General features: G+C 47.9%; 1 pseudogene; it reads left to right on the top strand.

Annotated features, from left to right (window-relative positions):
* The first annotated feature begins 2,658 nt into the window (after window positions 1–2,658).
* Window positions 2,659–3,899, top strand: LOC136471047 (uncharacterized; annotated as a pseudogene).
* Window positions 3,900–9,309: the final 5,410 nt, after the last annotated feature.

The raw sequence follows: 9,309 nt of genomic DNA, 5'->3' as shown, positions 1-9,309 counted from the left end.
CGCGGGCGCGGTGGTGCATGAGTAGGAGTAGACGGCAGGGGAGCCGACGCCGTCTCTGATCTCCGCCGCCGCTTTCGACCTCACCTGCTTGCCTCCCTGTCGCCGTCGCGCCCACGACGGCGAAAGGGAGAGTGTGGGCGGCCGTGGCGGACGAAGAAGGGGTGGGAGGCGACGCGCGCGCACGAGCACGAGCGGGTTTGGTTCGGTTTGGTGTGGGTAAGGCTGGACGAAAAACTCGAAGCTCGTTAGCTCGCTCGGCTCATGGCTAGCTCGACTCGGCTCAGCTCGCCTCGTTATTATAACGAGCCGAGCCGAGCCGAGCCAAGATTTTAGCTCGTTAGCTATAACGAGTCAACTCGAGCCAGCTCGCGAGCCGCTCGTGAACTAAACGAGCCAAGCTTCTAGGAAAAAAAGTATCAAAATTTATATTAGTTTTTGTATTACTTCATGTCTTGCACTTTACAATTGACTGGTAACTGGTCTATACCCTATAAATTGACTGGTAACTGGTCTAAATGCATTTCTTTTATATTATTATTATTCTCAACAACAACAACAACAAAGCCTTTAAGTCCCAAATAAGTTGGGGTAGGCTAGAGTTGAAACCCAGCAGAAGCAATCAATGTTCATGCACGTGAATAGCTGTATTCCAAGCACTCCTATCTAAGGCTAAGTCTTTGGGTATATTCCATCCATTCAAGTCTCCTTTTATTGCCTCTACCCAAGTCAACTTCGGTCTTCCTCTGCCTCTCTTCACGTTACTATCCTGGCTTAGGATTCCACTACGCACCAGTGCCTCTGGAGGTCTCCGTTGGACATGTCCAAATCATCTCAACCGGTGTTGGACAAGCTTTTCTTTAATTGGTGCTACCCCTAATCTATCCTGTATATCATCGTTCCGAACTCGATCCCTTCTTGTATGGCCGCAAATCCAACGCAACATACGTATTTCCGCGACACTTATCTGTTGAACATGTCGTTTTTTCGTAGGCCAACATTCTACACCATACAACATAGCAGGTCTAATCGTCGTCCTATAAAATTTGCCTTTTAACTTTTGTGGTACCCTTTTGTCACATAGGACACCAGATGCTTGCCGCCACTTCATCCACCCTGCTTTGATTCTATGGCTAACATCTTCATCAATATCCCCGTCTCTCTGTAGCATTGATCCTAAATATCGAAAGGTATTCTTCCTAGGCACTACTTGACCTTCCAAACTAATATCTTCCTCCTCCCAAGTACTAGTGCCGAAGTCACATCTCATATACTCAGTTTTAGTTCTACTGAGTCTAAAATATTTGGACTCCAAAGTCTTCTGCCATAACTCCAGTTTCTGATTCACTCCTGTCCAGCTTTCATCAACTAGCACTACATCGTCCGCGAAAAGCATACACCAAGGGATGTCCCCTTGTATGTCCCTTGTGACCTCATCCATCACTAAGGCAAACAAATAAGGGCTCAAAGCTGATCCTTGATGTAGTCCTATCCTAATCGGCAAGTCATCCGTGTTCCTGATTAGGATTATTCTCAAACTTTACATAAATGCGAATATTATATTTTGTATACTTTTTTATACCTGGCTCGCGAGCCTAACGAGCCAGCTCGAGCTTTTAACGAGCTGAGCCGAGCTAGCTCATTATCTTAACGAGCCAGAACGAGTCGAGCCGAGCCAGCTCGTTATCCAGCCTTAGGTGTGGGGAAATCGAATCGAATAGAACGGAATTTCGAGGAGGGCGCGCCGCGTGCGAACCAGATTGTCCCACCTGTCAGCCGTTGGGTAGCCGGCGCCTGCCGGCTGGCAAACGATTGAGCCCACGCTGCAGCCTCATAGCATTCTTCCTGTTTTCTTTTTCCCTTTTTTCCTCACATGTCGGCAGTACAATAAATCGAGCAGGCTCCAATTGGCGTAATAACATTGCTTCATTTGTTGTATTTCCTTAACAACCATCACAATTCACAAGCTACAAGCATCTCCATAGTTTCTAAAAAATCACTCGGTAAATTAATGAGTTTTTCAATCAATGACTAAAAAAATTAGAAGCATACTCTGACAATTTCTAAAATCTTGCTCCGAGGACCCGCGATAGCTCAGTTGGTCTGCTCCCCAGGTGTGGGAGCAGCCGCTCGTAGGTTCGATCCTGGCTGGGACAAACATGTACGCCTCATCTGAGATTTTCCCATGAGGGAACCGAGTGGGTGTGTGACTAGTGTGTGTGCGTCTGAGTGCCCGGTAGACGCTTTTCAAGATTTCTCGGGCGGTCTCTTTTGTACTTAAACGTGCGGTCAGTATAGGTGTCTAATACAAATCTTACGTGATATGCCAGTTCTCCTGTCGCTGTTAAAAAAAATCTCACTCCAAAGTAATTTTACATCAGAAACCATGCCCTACTTCTTTTTATTTCCCACGTCCGTATTGTTGCAATGATACGCGCACGCATATATCCGCGCGAGGGGTTTATCAGCAACAAATAATTCCATGTTCACGTTACAAATGGAGCCATCGCTCCATTCTCCATCTTTGAGCCCGGCCGATTTAGTGTCTGAGGCCCGGCCCGTTTAGTGTCGAGGCCCGCAGCCCACCTTCCAGTGATCTAGTCTACCCCACGGCCCCACCACCCCACACTCGTCGGCGTCGTTGGCGGCGACAGGAACAGGATGGGGCGGGGCTGCACGGTTGCTCTCGCGGCGTCCTGTCTATGCTGCTGGTGTTGCCGCCGGACGCGGACACGTACGAGCAGGAGAGCCGCCGGATGTTCGTGGAGTGGAAGGCCAGGCACAAGAAGACCTATAAATACGCCGGCGAAGAGGAGTGCCGGTACGCGGTGTTCAAGGAGAGCCGCTGCCGCATCGCCTGGGCCAGGGCCGACGGGGATACCACATCTGGCCTCAACGGTCTCAGCGCCCGCTCCATAGAGGAGATCTACCGCGGGTACAGGGTCCGGAAGGAGGAGCAATCGTACGAGCAGGAGACCCGCCGGATGTTCGTGGGGTGGAAGGCCAAGTACGGCAAGACCTACAGAGACGTCGGTGAGGAGGAATGCCGGTACAGGTTGTTCAAGGGCAACCGCCGCGTCGTCGTCCGGCTCAACGCCGGCGCCGCCGGGCAAAACGTGTACGGCATCAACCAATTCGGTGACCTCACCAACGAGGAGGTCCGCGAAAGCTGCTACCCGGAGATGGTGGATCAAGAGCTGAGCGCCAGGTGCCAAGCCGCCGCCCCCGACCCAGACCCCGACCATGGGAAGCGGATTTGGTACCAGGTAATCATCTTTTTTTTTAAAATGAAACTGTTGCTAGCTGTTTTTAGTTTCTTTATTATCATTGTTGTTTCTTTACATGTGGTTGATTACCATTTGCATGAAATGGGGATTATGGATTTTGTTTCCCGCTCCCACGTACTAGTCCTCTAATTATTGATTCTGTTTGGTCAACTGCACTAGTTTCTTTCGGTATGCATATGAAATTATGAACACACAAGTAGGGGATGCCTTCTGCCTGCAGATCAAACGCATATTTCAATGCTCTTGGAAACATCTTAAATCTGAATCTCGTGGGGATGTTTCTTAATCCTATTGCCATTGGTACCAGTGTCTACTCATATATATTCTCATTCGTTACTTTTTACTTGTTTTATTTATATAGGTTTGCCGGTGCATTGCTACGGAACTGAAGCAAACAGAGTATGGAGGTAGCGCCATTCCTGGAGACGAAGCACACATGTGGAACTGAACGTCACTTGTGTTTGTTGCCGGAGAATTTTAGAATATACAAATGTTGCTAAAATATGGTAAATTTGAGATGAAAATGTATGCATTTCAAACCTATGATAAAGATTGTTTCTCATGGGTGGGGTGTTTTCGGCTATTTGCTATGTCAAACTGGCAGGCCTCCTAGGACAGCCGTTCCATCGTGATGGGAAGGCCTCTCTCTCCTGGAATTGTAAAAAATTGAGTCATAATCCTATATGAAAGAATTGTTGTCTAATTTAATTTGCGGACTTATCGTAGGATCCTTTTTCTTCTTTGATTGTTGGCGTGGCTAAATAAATCATTTCTTGGGCACCGCAATCGTAAGTGATTTTTTATTCTACATCTTTTTTTCTCCTCCTCTCTTTCTCTAGGAGCAGACCCATAAACAACCTCGTTTTCTAAGCGAGATAGTTGTAGAGATAAGAGTTAGTCTCTTCTTTTTTTCATCTTCTCTCTCTTCTGTATAAGAAAAGTATTGACGTGGATTTCTACGAGCCAGTTGGAGTGGCACTGTCAGGACACCCTAAGGGCAGGAGGCCGAGGACGCCAGGCCATTCGCAGCCCTCGCTCGTGGTATCGCAATCCACGAGCTCCTGTTGTTCGCCCCTCTGATGGTATGGTGGCTCTCCAGCGTGCCTAGCGGCGGAACTAGGGGGCAGCAGGGGCCGTATCCCCCTCCTCCCTGCCCCAATACAGTTGAAATTTTTTAGTACCCTATAAATATTTCAATTTACACCACATCAAAACATCAATTATCCATTTTTTTATCATAATATTGTGATTTTTCGTTATGAATACTAACTACGTATGTGAAAAAAATTGAAAAAGTTGATTATACATACACTTATGTATATAATTATCATATTTAGAGGTGTTATTATATTTGTGGGGACCCTTACTTAAATTGTTGGTTCCGTCACTGAGCGCGCCGGCAGCGAGCAGTGATGTTGCGGTTGCGCCGCTCCGTTGTCATCATGCGACATTTGAACTCCTCATCGCTGAAGTCGGCGAAGATGTTGAGACCCAGAGCCTAGCCTGCAACTCGAACACGAGAGGCAACGCGGTGCGCCGTCTCCTTGAATGTGTCGAACCGGCGGATCGAGCTTCTCGACAGGGTCGCATGCTACATTGTAGCACGCGCTCCACGCTCGTATAGCTGTCACAGCTAGTGACTCCTCGATCAGACTTGAGGTCGTCGCTGCTGAACTTCACGTCGGTAGCCTCCAACAGCACCGTCAAGCTTCTTCATCGTTGTCTTCGTCGAGCGATCTGCCTTGCACTACTCTCTGGTTTGGCGATGCTTTGCATGCGACCTAGCTAAGCGAAGTGAGCTAGCGACGGTGAGCAAGCGAGCCAGGCAGCCCCTCCCCACAACACAGTTCAATTGCATAGCACAAAAAAAATTATTATTTCATCCATTTTTATGATAATACTTCCCCGGTCCAAGAAAACATGCAATTCTAACGTAGTGTCACGTTTTACTATCTTAAGTTTGACCAATTATAGATAAAAATATCAATATTTATGATATTAAATAAATATCATTAGATTAATTACGAAATGTATTTTCATAATAAATTGATTTGGAGCCATAAATATAAATATTATTCACTAGAAACTTGGTGAAATGTGAACTACTTTTTCTGGCACGCAACCCATAGTTGCATGTTTTCTTGGACAGAGAGAGTATTTGTTTTTTTCGCTATGAATACTAAAAACATTGAAAAAACACTCAGACATACTTGATGTATATGTTTATTATAGTTACGAGATGTCATCGTATTGTCCGTCCCGCTCTTGAACAGGGGCGGATCAAGATCACGCTAGGACCCGAGCTGAGAAATACATGAAAGTGCTACAACTAGATTACTAGATACGAGGTGTCATCATCGTATTGTCTGGCCCCTCTTAATCAGGGGTGGATCTAAGATCACGCTAGGACCCGAGCTGAGAAACATGAAAGTGCTACAACTAAACTACTAGAGCCCTAATCTTTTATTGTTTAGATGATTTACCATTGATTTGTTTGGTCAAGGACCCGGGCAGCACGGCTAGCCCAGAGCCTGTGTCCGCCACTGCTCTTAATCAAAAGTCCTGGCGCCACTAAGTACGCTGAGTCGAATTTGGCCTGTTCGGCAGGACTGAAAAATACTGTTCCGGCTAATTGTTGTGAGAGAAAAATACTATTCTGGCAGAACATAAACAGTGATTTCAGGCTACCAGCCAGCCGAACACTGCCGGCAAGTTGTGGTGCCCTGCGGCAGGCGGGGGGACGAGCCGCTTGCATTGCATTGCGGTTGTTTGGGCGGCCGATCGAGTGTCTGAACAGCCGGTCGGTTGCGCTAGCTGCTTCGGTGTACGCCGGGTTGAACACGGTCAACTCCTGGGCCAGCTGATCTCGCGCGGTACACGGCACCGCGTCGGGGGAAGGTTGCCGTTGTCTCAAGATAATTAAGATGGGCGGACGGGATTAGCATGCATGGATCGATTCGAAGCGCCTCGATATGGCCACGTACCTCGATCGGCGGTAGTAGTTCTGAGAGCAAGTTCGTTCGGTAGTGCACTCGTGCATTGATCAGTTAGACCAGCACTACTGGAATCCTTTAATTTGCCGAGTGTTTTTGGGTTTGCCGAGTGTATTCTCTCGGGTACTCGGTGAATAAGTTCTTTGTCGAGTGCCGCGCTAAAAACACTCGGTAAAAAAAAATACTCGGCAAACAGAACGTTTTGCCGAGTGTCAAAACAAAAACACTCAGCAAAAAGGTTGTTTGCCGGGTGTTAAAAAAATACACTCGGCAAACAAAAATAAAATCTTTTTTCTGAAAAAGAATGAGAAGAAAAAAAATAAAAAAAATTGCTGAGTGCTCAGATCTAAAACACTCGGCAAAAAAAAGTAGGAGAAGAAAAAAAATTTAAAAAAAAACTTTGCCGAGTGCCTCATCTGGACACTCGGCAAACAACAAAAATATCTATTTAACGTAACCGCGTCCAGCACCCCACCCGCCCTCCCGTCCCACCCCTTCTCTCTCCTCCCGCCTCCAGCGCCCCTCCCCTTCTCCGCGCACGCGCACGCGCCGCCCCCTCCTCCCTCTCGGCACCGGCGCGGCCCCGCCCTCCCCTCCTCCCTCTCCGGCGTCGGCGCGGCCTGCCCTCCCCTCCTCCCTTGCCGGCGCGGCCCGCCCTCCCTCTCCCGGATCCAGCTACGCCGCCCTCCACCTGGCCCTCCCTCTCCAGATCCACCCGCGCCCCCTCTCTCCTCTTTCGCGCCCTCTCTCTCCTCCCTCCCCAGATCCGCCCACCCCTCTCTCTCCTCCCTCCCGGCGGATCTCCGGCACCGCCGCGCCCGTGCCCTCTCTCCTCCTCCCTCCCAGGTCTGCTCCGACGGCGCATCTCCCGGTGGCGGAGGTCTGCTCCGACGGCGCTCCGACGGTGGATCTGGCGCGCCCCAGCGAGGAGCAGCCTGGATCCGGCAGGCGCGAGCGAGGTGGCGGCGTTCCTCCACCGGCATCGGGCCGGCGATGCGGCGCTCCTCCTCCACCTTAGCTCTACGTCATCTCCGGCGAGCTCCACCACCTTGAGCTCTAGATCCGGTGGGCGGGTGGTGGATTCGATGAGCTCCGCCACCTTGAGCTCCAGATCCGGTGGGCGGGTGGCGGATTCGGCGAGCTCCGCCACCTTGAGCTCCAGATCCGGCGCACCCCAGGCGGCGGAGGGGACGGCGGCGCGGATGGTGGTGGCGGCGGCGGTGCTGGTGGTGCGGGCGTGGTGTCGGCGTGCCTTTTTTATTTTTTTTGAAAAAAAAGTTTGCCGAGTGTTTTTTTGGCACTCGGCAACGTCTTTGCCGAGTGTCCGACAAAAAACACTTGGCAAACTAGCGTTTGCCGATAAAGAGGTTGCCGAGTGTTGTTTGCCGAGTGTAACACTCGGCAAACCCTTTGCCGAGTGTTTTTTGGGTTTCGTTGAGTGCCCCTGGCACTCGGCAAAGTTCCTGAATCCGGTACTGCAGTCTCAACGAGGGATTTCATGTCCCAGTTTCCAACACATTCTATTTTAGAAACGGTGCAGAAGAGTTTCATCTCCTGAAACTCTCTCTGCTCCCATAAAACTCTTATCATCTCTCTCTTCATTAATATGGTGCCACATCAGCATATTTAATACCCATAAAACTCTGATAAAATCCCATTGAGACTGGCCTCAGTAGACGATGGCCGGATCGAGAGCTCTCGCATACTGGAAGCCACATGTATACACAACATGTAGCTATGGGATCCAACGAATTGTGCGGCAGGCACATGTAAAAGTGAGTCCCGCAACCGCCTAAAGTGTATATGCGATGTGTAGCTGTGACCCGATGACTTGCATGGCAGCCAAAGCGGTACTTCCTCCATCCCAAAATATCTGTCGTTTTCGCTTCTCGAGAAATAATTTGACAAAATATATATAAAAAATATTAATATTTACAGTACATAATTGGTATTATTGGAAAAATCTTTGAATCTAGTTTTTTTAATACATTTATTTGGAGATACAAATGTTGCACGTATTTTCTACAAATCGAGTCAAACTTGGGGCACAGAAACAAAAAACGACAGATAATTTGGGACAGAGGGAGTACGTCACATGTACTCCCTCCGTCCCAAAATAGAAGTCGTTATGGGATACGTGTAGGTCAAACTTTGTTAACTTTGACTAGATTTGTAGAAAATACGTGCAACATTTATATCTCCAAACAAGTTTATTATGAAGTATATTCAAGGATCTATCTAATAATACTAATTACATATTATAAATATTAATATTTTTGTAGATATATTTGGTCAAAATTGAAAGAGTTTGATTTCTTGAAAGTGAGAATGACCTCTATCTTGGGACAGAGTAAGTATACAGCCACATGTAGCTGTGGAACCGGATGACTTGAGAAGCAGCCACGTGTTTATGAAGGACCCACGGCGGCCCGCAAATTGTATACACCACATTTATATGTTGGACTAGACGTGTATATACTACATAGAGTCAATATTCAGTCTGTTCGCTGCTTGATTTCTGGGCTGATAAACTCGAGTGATATTGGTTTGTTGTGAGAGAAAAACACTGTATCACGACTGATAAGCCCTAGCTGAAACCAACAAGCAAACATGCTGATTATTGTCCTTGACCGTATACCATAGAAGGAGCTACAGCTAGGTAAAACCATGCCAAGCGAGCCCTAAAGAAACCATCTAAAAAGGCCCACTAGTGCTAAATACTCAAAATTGAAGCCTACTACGGATATGTTTGGTTGATGACCACAACTTGCCGTGCCGCAAGTCACGTATCATAATTTCTTAGATATGTGTTTGGTGCACTGTTATAACTATGGCACGTCACATTTTTTTAGCACCCTGCCTCACACGTCATAGACTCATTTTCTTGCCAAACTTTGCCACAAGTGTGGCTTCATTTTTGCTCACCATACTTTCGGTGGTTGCCACAGTTTGCTGAAAGTTAGACGTAGGTTGGTGATCAAAACTTGCCACGTCTAAATTTCGACAAACTGTGGCTACCAAAGAAAGTGTGG

The sequence above is a fragment of the Miscanthus floridulus genome, chromosome 8 (assembly GCF_019320115.1).
Source record: "Miscanthus floridulus cultivar M001 chromosome 8, ASM1932011v1, whole genome shotgun sequence".
Classification (NCBI taxonomy): Eukaryota; Viridiplantae; Streptophyta; class Magnoliopsida; order Poales; family Poaceae; genus Miscanthus; species Miscanthus floridulus.
Note: the sequence above shows the minus strand (reverse complement) of the source record. Positions and strands in the feature narration are given on the sequence as shown.